This window comes from Saccopteryx bilineata, chromosome 4 (genome assembly GCF_036850765.1).
Source record: "Saccopteryx bilineata isolate mSacBil1 chromosome 4, mSacBil1_pri_phased_curated, whole genome shotgun sequence".
NCBI classification, from domain to species: domain Eukaryota; kingdom Metazoa; phylum Chordata; class Mammalia; order Chiroptera; family Emballonuridae; genus Saccopteryx; species Saccopteryx bilineata.
This window is the reverse complement of record NC_089493.1, coordinates 277,010,596-277,026,771: the sequence shown is the minus strand read 5'-3', so window position 1 is coordinate 277,026,771 and position 16,176 is coordinate 277,010,596. Positions and strand designations below refer to the sequence as shown.

The 16,176-nt window shown below is 44.8% G+C and overlaps 1 protein-coding gene across 1 annotated transcript in view; it reads left to right on the top strand.

Annotated features, from left to right (window-relative positions):
* MRTFB (myocardin related transcription factor B) overlaps positions 1-16,176 on the top strand; it is a 309,731-nt gene that overhangs the window by 37,993 nt on the left and 255,562 nt on the right. The window lies entirely within an intron of this gene.

The following is a 16,176-nucleotide window of genomic DNA, read 5'->3' as shown; positions in this document are numbered from 1 at the left end:
CTGGACCCAATCTGGCTGGGGGCGAGGGATGTGCAAAACAGTTCTCCAATAGCATTTATGGATGATTAAGAGTAGAAAGAAAGGCCCTGGCCGGTTGGCTCAGCGGTAGAGCATCGGCCTGGCGTGCAGGGGACTCGGGTTCGATTCCCGGCCAGGGCACATAGGAGAGGCGCCCATTTGCTTCTCCACCCCCCCCCCCCTTCCTCTCTGTCTCTCTCTTCCCCTCCCACAGCTGAGGCTCCATTGGAGCAAAGATGGCCCAGGCGCTGGGGATGGCTCCTTGGCCTCTGCCCCAGGCGCTAGAGTGGCTCTGGTCTCAGCAGAGCGACGCCCCGGAAGGGCAGAGCATTGCCCCCTGGTGGGCAGAGCGTTGCCCCTGGTGGGCGTGCCGGGTGGATCCCGGTCGGGCGCATGCGGGAGTCTGTCTGACTGTCTCTCCCCGTTTCCAGCTTCAGAAAGATAAAAAAAAAAAAAAGAGTAGAAAGAAAGACACATAAATGGTAACCCACAATTCTAAATCAATGTCTTCCTGTGTTGGGAAGTGGGAGGTCATGATCCGAGGAAAGGCATTCGTCGAGGAGAAGGTAGAGGAGAGTGGCACTGGGTAACCACCCTGCAGGTTTGCCCAGGACACAGGGGCCCTGGATGCAGTGCTAACATCAGGAATGTCCTGAGCAGATGGGGCTGACTTGGCCACCCTACCTGTGCTATACCTGGGATGTTTTATCTTTTCAGGACAGGGAGAGGGTACCTGGCACTTTGCTGTATTAGCTCTGTACTTTTTTGTAGATTTAAATATTTCATTGAGAGAGAAAGAGAGAGAGTGAGAGAGAAAGAGAGAGAGAGAGAGAGAGATCCTCTCTTCAAGAGATCTGTGCTCTGGAGTCACCTGAGAGTTACTGACTGTATGGAAACATCAGAAAAGAGTTGGACGTTCCAGGTGAAGCTTGAAGTAGAAGTGAGACTTCCTCCCACACTTACTGTTCAGTTTTGGAATTATTTTCTGGCTTTTCTGCATACCTTCCTAAGCTATAGGCCCCAGGAGAGCAAGGGCTAAATTTCATGTGTCAACTTGCCTGGGTGGTAGGTGCCCAGATATTTGGTGGAACATTCTATCTGGTGTGTTTTGAGGGTGTTCCTAGATGAAATTCTAGCATTTGAATCAGCAGACTGAGTAAAGCAGATTGCCCTCCCCAGTGTGGGTGGGCCTCACGCAATCCATTGAAGGCCCAAATAGAATAAAAAGGCAGTGTAAGAAAGAATTCTCTTGGAGCTGAGACATTGGTCTTTTCCTACCTTTGGACTCAGTCTTGAACTTATACCGTCAACTCCTTGAGTATCCAGCTTGCTGACCGTAGATCTTCAAATTTCAGCCTCTGTAATCACATGAGCCAATTCTTCTATCTATCTATTCTACTGGTTCTACTTCTCTGGAGAACCCAGACTAATACACTGGGTCTTCTTATCCTATTCCTAGTACCTGGCCCAGACCCCTTGTACATAGTAGGTGCTCAACATATATCTGCTGAATGCAGATAATGGGAACTACATAGGGTGGGGTACTATGCCAGTACCTTGCTTGTTTGGTGACCAGAGCCAGATTAGTGTGGCCAATGTACTAGGAGGGAAGGAACAGAGGGGTGAGCGTGAAAGCAGAGGGCACTTCATCTAGTGCATCCACGCCATACTATAAATCTTTGCCTAGAGCCTAGAGGCAGACACTCAAACATGTAGAGATACCAGGCAGGTAATGTAATGTGGGAAGGCTGTGAGGCAATAGGGACAGGTGGAGACTGTTCCCTAAAGAGTGCCAGGCTAAGGAGGGAGGCATCGTGCTCAGCTCCAGCCAACCTCTGTTATGCAGGAATAGGGTTTGGTATCTCCAGTTTTTTATGCAACACTTCCAAATTAAAACACACACATACACACAATGCAGGCCAAGAAAAAATAAAGTCCATCTATAGGCATCCAGTCTGTGGAGGGGAGCCAAGCAGGGTTCTTAAGGCGGGCCTGTGACACGATCCCTTCTGAGTTTTAGATGAATGGCTTTGGCGGCAGGGTGGAGAATGAATGGGAGGAGGATGGTGGCTGTGGGCAGCAAGCTGCCACTCCCAAGGGCTCCTTGGAGAAGCCAAGAAGGTTTGGTGGCAGCCCTGGGCCCCAACTTCCTGAGAGCCCTCATTTGGGTGGGTGTGACAGTGGCCCAGCTGGGTGCCAGAGAAATCACTGAGAGTGGAGAGAAGGGACTGTGATTTTCCTCTTAATTCCCAAAGCCACTCATCCCATTCTGTCCTCGCCCACACTGGGCCAGGAAGACCATAGGTCAATAGAGTCAGTCACTGGACAGATGTGGCCACAAGCTCTCCCAAAGGACCACAGGAGAAGCTAAAAGCAATGCATCACTTTCCAGGCTAAGCTGTGACCACAGGAAACCATAGAGGGGTAACTGCAGGTCAGTCAGAAATGGAATGAACACGGCCTGTGGTCTGACCGGCCTGGCTGCCATTCGGGGTACTGCGACCAGGCTCTCGGCACTGGCCAGGGCATAGCCCAGTGGACCTCCAGGGCTCTGGCTCCCTACCCCCTTCCCTGTTAGCCATAAAGGCTTTGGATGGCATCAAGACCCCAACCAGGCACAGAGACTGCAGCCCTCCCAAAACAAACCAGCCAAGTCCCAGAGGCAGTGAAGAAATGGCCATCTCCCAGAGGCCTGTGCGAGAACTGACATTGGGAGGAGGGAGCTTAGAGCTCAATGCTCCAGGAATGTACTTCCCAGTTCTGTTCAGTGACTGGAATTACCTCCATGAGAACCTTTTCCCAGCAGCTTCAACATCTATGCTGGGCACTGGGCGGCTGCCCGCACGGGCCCAGCTCTTTACCATCTGCCAGGCTGCCATTGGCGGGAGCGCTGAGACGCACCTGGGTTTTATCTGCCAAGGGCCTGGGCCAAGGTGTCCAACCTTTCGGTCTCTAAGAAGGGCTGAGAGAGCCAACCAGCTGTCTGGGGGCTCTCTCAGATACCACATACCATGGTCCCTTCCTGCAGCCCCTGGGGGTTGACCCTGCCTTGAGATTCTCCAGGAATTGATGAACAACAGCTGGGCACTCAGAAATGACCTAGCGAGAATGACAGAGCCAGCTTATTTATACATTTCTTGGTTTTTAAAAGTATTCAATAGTAAAAAGGAAGCTCTTTTCACAGGCCTTTTCAAAGTGCTAAGGAAAGAAGAAAGGAAGGTTGGGCTCTTAAAGTCACTTCTACTGAGCAAGTTTTGACTGATGGCCAATTGCACACCAGCGTGAGCTGGACCTCCCCACAAGATGGGACAGGAAGGGGCGGGGGGCTCAGGCAGGAATACCAGGCAAGGAGGCCAGGCACATTGTGGGGGCTTTTGCATTAAATCCACTCCAATTTTGAGGAGTAGGCGGTATTATTCCCATTTGGCAGACAGGAAAGTACAGCTCAGAGAGGTTGAGTAATTTGCACGAGGCCGCGCTGGTGATGAGGGCAGAGTGGGACTTCAAACCGGGGCTGACTGGGTGCAGAGCTCAAGCTCGCTGCTGCGGAACTCCACCCAGGGGGAATGAGGCTCGGAGATGGTGCCCTGCTTTTTTCACTTTAGGCACTCTCTCCTGAGTGTGGGGGGCCTGTAGAGGACTGGCTCCCCTTGGTCCATCCGGCCCTGTGCTCACCCGGTCAGGGAGTCCCTGAGGCCAGTCTCCCACCTCACTGCATCAAACACACAGGGCCAGCTTCCAAACCTTAGGGAAAGGCTATGAAAATTTGTCATAAAGCATTTCAAGCAGACAAAAAGGGTGTATGGAATAAGAGCCAGAATACCCACTTTCTATCACTGAACTTAATTAATAAATGTTAAAAATACAGTTTAGGCCCTGGCCAGTTGGCTCAGCAGTGGAGTGTCGGCCTGGCGTGCGGGGGACCCGGGTTCGGTTCCCGGCCAGGGCACATAGGAGGGGCACCCATTTGCTTCTCCACCCCCCCCCTTCCTCTCTGTCTCTCTCTTCCCCTCCGGCAGCCGAGGCTCCATTGGAGCAGGGATGGCCCAGGCGCTGGGGATGGCTCCTTGGCCTCTGCCCCGGGCGCTGGAGTGGCTCTGGTAGCGGCAGAGCGACGCCCCTGGTGGGCGTGCCGGGTGGATCCCAGTGGGGCGCATACGGGAGTCTGTCTGTCTTTCCCCGTTTCCAGCTTCGGAAAGGTACAAAAAAACACAAAAAATACAGTTTACGCGCCGTGTCTCCTTCACTTACTAGCTGTTCCTTCCCTGGTTTATAGCCACCATCCTGATGGGTGTGTTTCTTATTTGCACGTGTGTCTTCATACAGGGTGCAGCAAAATTAGGTTTTGACAGTTAAACATCTTTTCATGTGCTTATTGGCTATTGGTTTATCTTTGAAGAAATGTCGATCAGAGTCTTTGTCTGTTTTTTTAAATTTGGTTATTTGTCCTTTAATTATTGGGTTGCACACAAAACAGTTTATTCTTGTATTATCATTTATTGATTATTGTATTTTTCCATCTGTACAACTATAAACCAACTTTTTCCCCACCTCGTATTTTTGCTACATTTGTATGTGTTCCTGAATAAAAGTGTTGTTTGTATGTGTCAGTGTTTTTATATAAATGATATCATGTTGTACATATCCACATGCAGCACCATGCTTTTTGTAGTTTTATTGCTACCATACAGTGTACCCACTTATGATATACAATTCATTGGCTTTTAGTATATTTACAGGGCGACTATACTAAGTATAGTATATTTAGCATCTGTCACCACAATCAATTTTAGAACACTTTTATTACTCCAAAAAGAACACTGCCACCCCCTTTGACCATCACCCCAGATCTCCTCAGCCCCCACACCTTAGCAACTACTAGTCTCCTTTCTGTCTCTATAGATTTGCCTAGTCTAAACATTCCACATATGGAATTCCATTTATAAATGGAATGACCAGCCTTTTGTGTCTAACTTCCCTCCCTTAACATAATGTTTTCATGGGTCATCCATGTGGTAGCCCGTATCAGTGCTTCTTTATTGACAACTAATATTTTATTGTCTGAATAGGTCACATTTTATTTATTCATTTGTCAGTGAAAGGACATTTGGATGGTCTCCCGTTGGGGCTATTATGAATAATGCTGCTGTGAACCTTCATGTATAGGTTTTCGTGTGGACCTACTTTCACCTCAGTTCTACACACCTTGGAGTGGGACAGCTGAGTCATACAATAATTCTATGCCTAACTTTTTGAGAAACTGCCAAACTGCTTTCAAAAAGCAGTTGCACCACTTTGCATTCCCACCAGCAAAGTATGAGGGTTCCAATTTCCTGATATCGTTGCCAATGCTTGTTATGGTCTGTCTTTTTTGTTAGAGCCATCCTAGTGGGTATGAAGTGGTGTCTCACTGTGGTTTTGATTTGTGTTTCCCTAATAGCCAATGACTAGGCTACTAATAGCCAATTGAACACCTTTTTATGTGTTTATTGACTATTTCTTTATCTTTGAAGAAACGTCTATCAGATCAGATTCCTTACCTTTTTTTTTAAATTTGGTTTATTGTCTTTTAATTATTAAGTTGTCATAGTTATTTGTATATTCTAGATATAAGTCCCTTAATAGATAGATGATTTGAAATTTTTTCTCCCGTCCTGTGGATTATCTTCACTTTCTTGTTGTCTTTGAAGCACAAAATCTTTTCATTTTGGCAGAGTTCAATTCATCTATTTTTTTTTTCTTTTGTTGCTTGTACTTTGAGTGTCATATCTAAGAATCTACTGCTTAATCCAAGGTCATGGAAATTTACTCCTATGTTTTGTTGTAAGAGTTTTATAGCGTTAGATTTACATTTATGTCTTTGATCTATTTTGAATTAATTTTTGTTTATGGTGTGAGTCAAAGATCCAACTTCGTTCATTTGCATGTGGCTCTCCAGCTGCCCACCACCATTTGTTGAATTGAATTGTCTTGGTGCCCTTGTTGAAAATCAACCAGCCCTAAACATGAGGGTTTATTTCAAGACTCTCAGTTCTATTGGTCTAGAAGTCTATTCTTATGCCAATTCTACACTGTCTTGGTTACTGTAACTTTATAGTAAAAATTGAAATTAGGGAGTGTAAGTCATCCAATTTTTTTCTTTTTCAAGATTATTTTTACTCTTCTGGGTCCCTTGAATTTTCACATAAATTGTAGGATAAGCTTATCAATTTCTGCAAAGAAATTATTTGGTATTTTGATAGGGATTGCATTGAATCTGTAGATCAATTTGAGTATTGCCATCTTTATAGTGTTAAACCTTACTATCTATGAATGTGGGATATCTTGCCATTTACTTAAATCTTCTTTAATTCTTTTCAACAGTAGTTTTAGTTCAAAAAGTCTTATGCTTCTTCGGTTCAATTTATTTCTAAGTATTTATTCTTTTTGATGGTATTGTAAATGAAATTGTTTTTCTTAATTTCATTCTAGATTTACTCATTGTTAATATATGTATAGAAGAAATACAATTACTTTGTGTATGCCGATCTTGAATCCTGTCACCTGGCTGAACTCAATTAGTAATTCTAATAGTTATTATGGTGGATTTCTTAGGATTTTCTAGACAGAAATTATGTCATCTGCAAATCAAGGTAGTTTTGCTTCTCTCTTTCCAATCTAGATGCCGTGTGTGTGTGTGTGTGTGTGTGTGGTGTGTGTGTGTGTGGTGTGTGTGTGATACTTGCCCTGGCTAAAATTTCAGTGCAATATTGACTAGAAGTGTCAAGAGTGGTCATCCTTGTCTTGCTCTGGATTTTAGAGGGAAAGCATTTGGTATTTACCAAAAATAGATAAATTAGACTTTAAGTATGATGTTAGCTCTGGATTTTTTTTATATCAATAGATGTCCTTTGTCTGGTTGAGGAAGTTCCCTTCTACTCATAGTATGTTGAGTGTTTTTGCTGAGATTTATTCACATGTCACTATAGTTTGTAACGTCTACTTTTACTGAAGATTTTGTAAGGGAGACAGAAGAAAAGGTTAAGTCACATATCATCTATCTCCCTTAATTACATCTTCTTTATTTCTCTCCCCAAATGTCCCTGCTACAACTCTCTCTCCTGAAGCAAACTCTCTTCTTTCTCATTCATTTGCTCACCAGAGGGCTTTCAGCAAAACAAACACTCTCCTCTTCATCCATCTGGAGACAATTTCAGGAGAGAGGGAGTTCCATAGAAGAATTTCTTCACTCTGCTTAATGAGAAGACAGTAGATCCACAAAGGCTTCCTGAATAAGAATGCCGTTAGCCTAGATGAGAAGAATGGGTAGGATAAAATTGTTTGAGCAAAGCTGTGTCAGGTTGTATTCTGTCATTAAATGAAACTGAATGTAGCCCCTAATAAGGTCCAAGTTGAATAGACTTGATTATTATTACAATGATCTTCTGCTCATATGATAATTGCATTAATTGTATCTATAGGATCAATATCATTTCTCGTCTCTAGAGTTTCCCTGTCCAATATAGTAGCCATGAGTCACATGAGGTATTTAAATGTAAACTAATTATAGTTAAATAGCATTAAAAATTATTCCTCGTTTGCATTAGATTCATTTTAAGTGATCAATAGGCACACGTAGGTAGTGGTTTTTAGGATGGATGGTCTACAACATTTCCATCACCATTTTGGAAAGGTCTATTGAACAGCATTGTTCTTGTTTTAGAGAGAGGGACATGGAATTAAGGAATTAAGGAACTAAGGAGCAGACCCGTGAGCCCTGGGCATAAGGTAAAGGCAGCCAGGCCTGGAGGTTAGTAGGCTGCATACCAGTTAAGCTCTGCCGCCCCTAATTCTTTGGACAAACTACTACTCCTCTTTGGTCTTCTCATTGCCAAGGAAATAAAATCATTGGGCAATATAACGTTAGGAGTCCATGCAGTGATTTATAGATTCTATGGCTGCTTAGCCAGAAAGGAGCATATGAAGATGTTTCTTCCAGATGTAGAGAAAAGAGCCTTGCACTTGGAGAGAGAGCAGCTGGTTCTGGCGCTGCCCTGCTGGGCCATCACAGGCAAGTCATTTAACCTTTCTGAACTCCATTTCCGCATCTGTGAAGGGGGGACATTTGGGAGGATGAACTGAGAGCATATAAAGAAAAGCACTTAGAGAAAAGACCAGAGGTCACCGGACACCACTGGGTCCAATAAAGTGGGAAAGTTCCCAGTAAACAAAGCTAAGTGGGTGCATTTGCTGCAGGATTCCTCAGAGCCTTAAATATGCTAAATGCATATGATGTGCATCTCGAAGCATGTCCCAAATTGATGTGACCGCAGAATTCCATTTTGTTCTTTAGTTCTCCCCTGGGATGCTCATAGGCATTTGTAACTGTTACATGGAACACACTTGGGAATCGCCATTTGCTGGGAGGGAACACTTCTCTGCTGTAATTTGTATTGACGGCTGTCACCCAGAGTTGCCTCTGAAAAATGTATGACCTCCGGAAGGATTGGAAAGATCTGGGTTGGATGACATCACAGAGATTGCTTAGAGTGGAGGCAGCCCATAAGAGGAAACCAGAGAAGAGAGGGAAGAGGGCACATCTGGGAAAGGTACAGGGTGTCAGAGAGAAGCTATCACTGCTGAATGCAGATGAACTGCGTGCCAGGCACTGACCTTGACATTTTCATATGCATCAGCTCCCATCCCTGGAGCAACATTGAGAGGTAGGTGTCATATTCATCAGCAGGCAGTGCCAAGCCCGGTTCATAGATGAGGAAACTGAAGCTCAGGGAGGTTAAGCAGCCTATACACCTTTCAACATGTTGTAAGTGATAGAGCTGAGATTTGAACCCAGGACTACCAAAGCCCCATACCCTAACCTTCCTGCTTCAGGAAGCCTAAAATGGGATGGCCCTGGACTTGAACCTTGCAGGGGCTGGGAAAGCAAACTGTGGTTTGTAAATCTAGTGTTGTTGTCATCTGGCATCTTCCTTATAGCTGAGCGAGCTCTTTTGAATGGAATGAGCTTACTCCATTATCCTTCCCCAGCCTCCCAGCGAAGATGATTGAAAAGGCCCTAAATGTAGAACTAAAATCAGTCTTTCATCCTAGCCACATGCCACCCCTCGCTCCCCTGGAAATTCTGCAATTAGGGGACCAGTGTTAAGCCTGAGATTTCAGGAACTGGTTTTGAGAACCTCTCACTCCTATGCAGCCAGCCGGAGCCACTAAGGGAAGCACAGAGGAACTTGCTGGGAGGGTGGGAGCCTGGGCTTCAGGCAAGGACGAGGGGGCGTGGCACAGAGCATCGAATTCTGTGTCTCTTGGTGGATTGTACAGTCTCCACTTTGGGACAGAATATTGATCAACTGCAACCAAAAGCAGTTGCACCAATTTCTATTTCAAAACGTAATTTCTTAAGCACATTGAATCTGTGTCTCTGTGATGATCAAGACAACACAGCAAACAGAAACCCTCATCTCATGTCATCAGCACTTTAGCATTTAAAAACAGGATGGCAGGTTGGGACCTTACAAAGGGAGAAGAGGGGGAAATACTGTACATACTGTGTATTTGTGACTGTTTTGGCTGAACTTGAAAAACAGACGTTTTTGTTTACAGTTAATTAGATTAACTCTGCTGCATTTACAAATGGAATCCCCTGCTCCGGTGACAACCAATGTTTCTTAAACATGTGTTGTAATCTTGCCTTTAAATACAACCACATGTATGACATATTTTGTTTTCTCTTGGTCATTGGACTGGAAAACTATTAAGACAACATCTGCTTGGCTTTCTGATTGAATCAGGGGAAAGAGCAATTCTCTCTACTGTCCTTCAGATTATGCCTGGGATATCCAGTTTCAGCTGCTAACCACTTTCCCACTCCTGAAGAAATCTGATTCCTGAAATGAGTTTTCTACTGGAAACTCTGGGTCTCACTCACTCAAGGACCAAACTGCCTTCTGATCTCGGCTCCAGGCTGGGAAGTCCACCCTCGCACATCCCACGCCCCTCAAATTCACTCTTGTAACCCTTGGTTGGTTTAGTAGTACTCAGCCCAAGTTGAAATTATTATCCCTTTAGCTGCCTGTCTCTACCCTGAGAATATTCCCCGCAGGAGGGCAGGACCCATGTCTATCAACCATATACCCCCACTCCTCTAGAGTCTTAGTTGACAACTCAATAAACATTTGTTAAATGTGTTTTTATATAACGATGTTCCCCAATTTGGGTGGAGAATGAAGTTTGAACCATTTCGTAAGAACGTTATTGACTGTGACCACTTCAGTTCTTCTAATAACATCAAGAATTTGGGTATTGATGTGTTTCTAACATCTCACTTGCTATTTACCTCTTCACTCACCCTGCTGTGTGTGTGTGTGTGTGTGTGTGTGTGTGTGTGTGTGTATTAACAGAAAGAACATCTCTGGGCTCAGAGGTAAAGACAAGGGCTAGCTAGGATTTAATAACATCATTTTGTTTTCTGAGTGTTTAATTTTTTTAAATAATATTTGTGACTCTTTTTTTATGGTGGTGATAGAAAATCTCTTCTTAAAAGAAACTTAAGGTCAAATGTACTATTTAGGTACCAGCGCAGGTGAAATGAAGCAAAAGGTTTGAAAGTGGCAGCCTCCTGGCTGGAGCTTGGGAACGGATGCACGCGTGCGTGGGTGGGTGCTGCGTGTACACACGCTCTTCTGTGGGAACATGACGTAGAGTTCTGTTTGGCCTGTGCCTGGGGAAAGGCAATTCAGTGAAGAGAACTTTATTTTCCTCTCTTCCCCAAATAAATTAGGTCTGTGCTAAGTCCCACCTCCTAACCCCCTAACCCCTTCCTCTTCCTTCTTTCCCCAAGGCTGCTTTTGGGGGGATGGGAGCAGGGTATTATTCAGAAAGGAACTAAGAATCTGGGCCAACATTAGATGTGGTGTGGTTAGCCCCCCCCCAGGACATTGGAAGGAAATACCTAGAGCAGGGGTCCCCAAACTTTTTACACAGGGGGCCAGTTCACTGTCCCTCAGACCGTTAGAGGGCCAGACTATAAAAAAAACTATGAACAAATCCCTATGCACACTGCACATATCTTAAAGTAAAAAAACAAAATGGGAACAAATACAATATTTAAAATAAAGAACAAGTAAATTTAAATCAACAAACTGACCAGTATTTCAATGGGAACCATGCTCCTCTCACTGACCACCAATGAAAGAGGTGCCTCTCCCGGAAGTGCGGTGGGGGCCGGATAAATGGCCTCAGGAGGCCGCATGCGGCCCACAGGCCATAGTTTGGGGACCCCTGACCTAGAGCCATTATTTTAGCTGAATCCTGGAATTGCAGAGAAATCGTATGTTTTTTCTGGAAGGAGGGCCTCCCTCCGTCATTCACCAGGTTCCTAATATTCCCTCTGAAGGTTTCAGAACCCCTGGCCTGGGGGCCCACCAGGAATGAATCGTAGCTGTGGAGTTCTGACCCTTGGTTTTCTGCCACACACAGCTGGTCAGTTAATAATACAGCAAGTTAATAACTAACTTGGGGGTTATGTGATCCTTAAAGATATAGACTTGCTTGTCCTGTCTTCACTTGAAGAACACTGTCACCATCAAAATCAGAGGGATCTCCCAAATGGCGCTGTGCTTACCTGTCCTAAGAACAAGAAACGTCTGCTTTCTGGTCTGTGTTCACTCTAGACATAGTCTGTCTGGTTCACCTTCTGCTTTCATTATCCTTGAATTAATGTTTAAATGCTTATAGGACTCTGTCTCCCCTCCCCTGTAATATGTTAGTAAACCAGGATAGGAATGGGTGGACCCACTGACCTGTTTATAAGCCAGGAGGCAGGAAGTTTTTGTTGATTGCATGACTTTAAGCAAGTTACTTTACTCTCTGATTCATAGGAATGATGCTGAATTTAGATCAAATAAAGGAACAGATTTGGGAGCCTTGTGGAAAGTTAGAAGAGTCATAAGGTGTAAAAGGTCTATTTAGAGAGCTGGATTCAAATCACCTTCAGGACCCATAACTTCAAGAAGCTCTCGGAGTGAGGCAAGTTTCTCGCAGCTAGAAATAAGGTGTGGAACTTGCAACTGTTTGCAGAATTTTTCAGCTTAATTTTTTATTTTTAGATGGGTCCTACTCAGATTCTTCAAAACAGAGAAAATACCCTCTGTTGGTGACTATAGATGGTGGGTATTTTCAGTTGTCTTAAACCATTCCTTTTTATATGTGTACTGTACCCCATTCCCAGTTCATGTGAATGAGGTAGTGTTGATTGGCTTCAGATGTGGTCATGTGACTCAGACTTGGCCAATTAGATCATCCCATTCCCCCAGTCATAAACTATTGGTTCAGGTAGAATACTGTCATTTAGTTTGGGCCAATGAGATGAAAAAAGGCTTTTACAGGAAACTCTGAGATACAACTGTGTTCCTTTCAAATAAACCAGAACCTAGCTTATTGTGGAGCTGAATCCTATATAGCCCTCTTGGGAGCAAGGGGAGAGAATTTGTCTGAAAATGGCCAGGAATAAGAATGGAACAAGCGATGGAGAGGGTCAGAGTTGTGATTTTATTACTACAATAGAATCATTAAATCCAGTTGTACCCAAATCACTGTGCCTTTTGATGATGTGAGATGTGTTTCTTTCTTTCTTTTTCCTGAAGCCACTTTGGTACAAGATTTTTGTCACTTGCAACCATAAGAGAGAGTCTTGACTAAAGCATTATTTTTTCTTATTTATTGATTGATTTTTAGAGAGAAAGAGAAAGCAACGTCAATTTGTTCCACTTAATCATGCACTTATTGGTTGATTCTTGTAAATACCCCAACTGGGGATCAAACCCATAATCTTGGCTTATAGGGACTACACTCTAACCAACTGAGCTACCCAGTCAGGGTCTGACTACAGCATCCTTAACATCTTTGTCAAAAGCTATTTTTTTTTCTTTTTTAAGAAAAGTTGTTTCTTTCTTGATGTGAACCACATCCAACCTGTGGCCTCAGATCCCATCTGAACCTACTTATCCATTGGAATTATTCGTCAAATTCAAGTTTTCATTTAGTTTTTTTTGTTGGTTGGTTGGTGTTGGGCATCTATTTGGGCACCACACAATGATGGGAACCTCTATCACATTTATTTATCACTTCACAGTTTTTTCAAAAGGTTTTTGCAGGTGTTATATCAAATAGCCCTCACTTTACATGAGGAAACTGAGAGTCAGAGAATTAAAGTGACCTTGTATCCAGGGCCACACAATTAACAGGTCATGGTCTCCAGCCCCAGCCTAATGCTTCTGGTTCTCAAGGGTGTGTTCTTTAGTAATTACCGGCCACAGATAATTGAAGGGTCTGAGGAGATCAACAGGTAATACTCTAACTTCATGAACAAGATACTGGCCCTCGCCGGTTGGCTCAGTGGTACAGCGTTGGCCTGGCGTGCGGAAGTCCTGGGTTCGATTCCCAGCCAGGGCACACAAGGAGAGGCGCCCATCTGCTTCTCTACCCCTCCCCCTCTCCTTCCTCTCTGTCTCTCTCTTCCCCTCCCGCAGCCGAGGCTCCATTGGAGCAAAAGATGGCCCGGGCGCTGGGGATGGCTCCTTGGCCTCTGCCCCAGGCACTAGAGTGGCTCTGGTAGAGACAGAGCGATGCCCCAGATGGTCAGAGCATCACCCCCTGGTGGGCATGCGGGGTGGATCCTGGTCGGGCGCATGCGGGAGTCTGTCTGACTGCCTCCCCGTTTCCAGCTTCAGAAAAGAAAAAAAAAAGATACTGTATTCACTGTACCTAATGTTCTCCTTCCAACAGCTCCATCACGTGTCCCCAGAGCCCTAATCTTTTGTTCACGGTGGCAGATACCCAGCAAGTTCCTAGAAGTGTCAGGAGTATAAAAGCAACCCTAGGGTTTGTTTGCCCCCAAGCTGAAGATACTTCCTTCTCAGACTTCGGGAAAATTTATGTCCTGACCTAAACCGTTATGTTCTCCTTGCCGCGTCACACTGTCTTCCACCCCTGAGCGTAGGCCCCTTTCCTGCCTCCTTCCCTACCATTTTCCTCTACTGACTCAATCATCCTTCCTGTATTTGTCAGAGCTGTTGGTTGCAAACAACAGAATCCATTCTAGCTACTGTGAAAAGGAAGGGACAATGTTAGATGGTAGTAGGTAACTCACAGAATGCCCGGCAGGATCGGATAGATAAGCTCGGGGGATACACAGCCAGGAACAACACCTGCATCTTAGCTTCCAGGGCATCTGGGAAAGAGAGTTTCTGGCTTCCACCTTTAGCAGAAGAGATACTCAAATGAGAAAAATTTTCCAAATCTAAGAATTGTGTTTAAGAAGAGCAGCCAAATGCACAAGAAGTTGTACAATAAAATTCCTAAGATGTCACCACCGCTGCTAACTCATCCACCCCCGCGACCCCTACTCGTAGTTAGGTTCCTCTGTGTTCTCATAGGATCTGTGTCCACAGCTGTGATGGCACGTGACCCTCCGCGATCTACTCCTGCCCCCTAACCGAGGGCATGCCTTCTCCTTTCTCGGCGCCATGCAGCTCACTCTGCCTGAATTGCCCTTCGTCTCCCAACAACACCTTCCACCTTTGAATAAAGTTAACTTAGGTTTATTATTCTTCATGTCTTATCTCAAAAACAATATCCTCAGAAAAGCCAACCTGACTTCTCTCCTTAGTTATGTGCTGTTCAGGCTGCTATAACAAAAACACCATAGACTGGGTGACTTGAACAACAGAAACTTATTTCTCACAAGTCTGGAAGTTGAGAAGTCCAAGATCAAGGTACTGGCAGATTTGGTATCTGATGAGCTGTCTTCTCACTATGTCTGTACATGGCTGGTGGAAGGGGCAAAAGACCTCTTTGGGGTTTCTTTTATAAGGGCACTAATCACGTTCATGAGGGCTCCACCCTCATGACCTAATCACTGCCCAAAGGCTCTACTTCCTGATACCACTTTGGGGGCTGGGTTTCAACATATAGATATTGAAGGGACACATTCAGTCTATAGCATATGTTCACAGTATCTTGTTATTTTAAATTCATCTACTTACCATAGTTTTTATATTTTAAATCCAGTCTTTCCTACTGGACTTTAATCCTCAGGAGAGCAAGGAAACCCATCTGTTTTGTTCACCATTTTCTATCCCTTGGCCCCCAGCCCTTGGCATGGCAAGCCTTCTGTAAATAGCTATTGGATGAAATAATGAATTGAATGGACACAGTCACACTCGATTGATGTCAGCATACTTCAGATTTCTGTCCCAAGAGAAGATCACACTTTTTTTTTTTTTTTTGCCTATTAGAAGTGGTTCTCATATATTGTTGGGATCAAATGAATCTGAGTGAAAATTATGCCAGAAGAATGGACATTTATAGGGAGGATAGAGACCTGTTTTTCTTGGATAATGCAAAGAGGCTGTTACCATTCCCCAATCCTGGAGGGCAGCAGAAGCTGGGTGGCTGTGTAGGAGACATACGTTGGCGGGTCCTCTGGGCACACTGACCCCAGCTCCATATGCAAGCAGGCCTGCTGGCATGAGCCCCATAGGAGGGCAGGAAGGTGTGGGTGAGAAAAGCTCTCAGCTTTACTTCTGGGGGAGCCAGAAAAGAGGAGGGAAGCTACTCTCCCTTTGTGAAGTCTCAATTTAGTTCAGCTCAACCAGCTTTCTTGGGATCCTCATTCTTGACAGCTAAGGAATGGCCTTTTTCCAAAGGATCCTTGCTTTGTGAGAACCATAAATCCTTCCATCTCTCCCTCTCCCCTGACCCCCTTCCTCAATGGACAAAATGCCCAGATCTCTCTTATCGTAAGAATCTTCCCTTACCCCTGCTTTCTCTTCCCTCACTGCCAATATTCTACAGAGGACTCACATCGCCCCTCTACAGCTGACTTTTCCTTTTAACCCCTGACCATCCAGCTTCTGCCCCTCGCTCTGAGACTGGCTTCTCCAGCCCCAGTGTTTCTCAGGGTCCTAACTCAGTCATCCTTCTCCTTATGAGGCCTCTTCAAAAACCTTATGAAAACTATAGACTTCCTTTCCAATGAAAACACACTCTTGCACCCATGTAAACATTTGTAAGTAATTTCAGGAGTCCATGTGCCTTCTTGACCCCAGCTTAAACCCCCCAGATAATAACCCTGCTGCTGAGTGTGAAACCCAGAGGTCT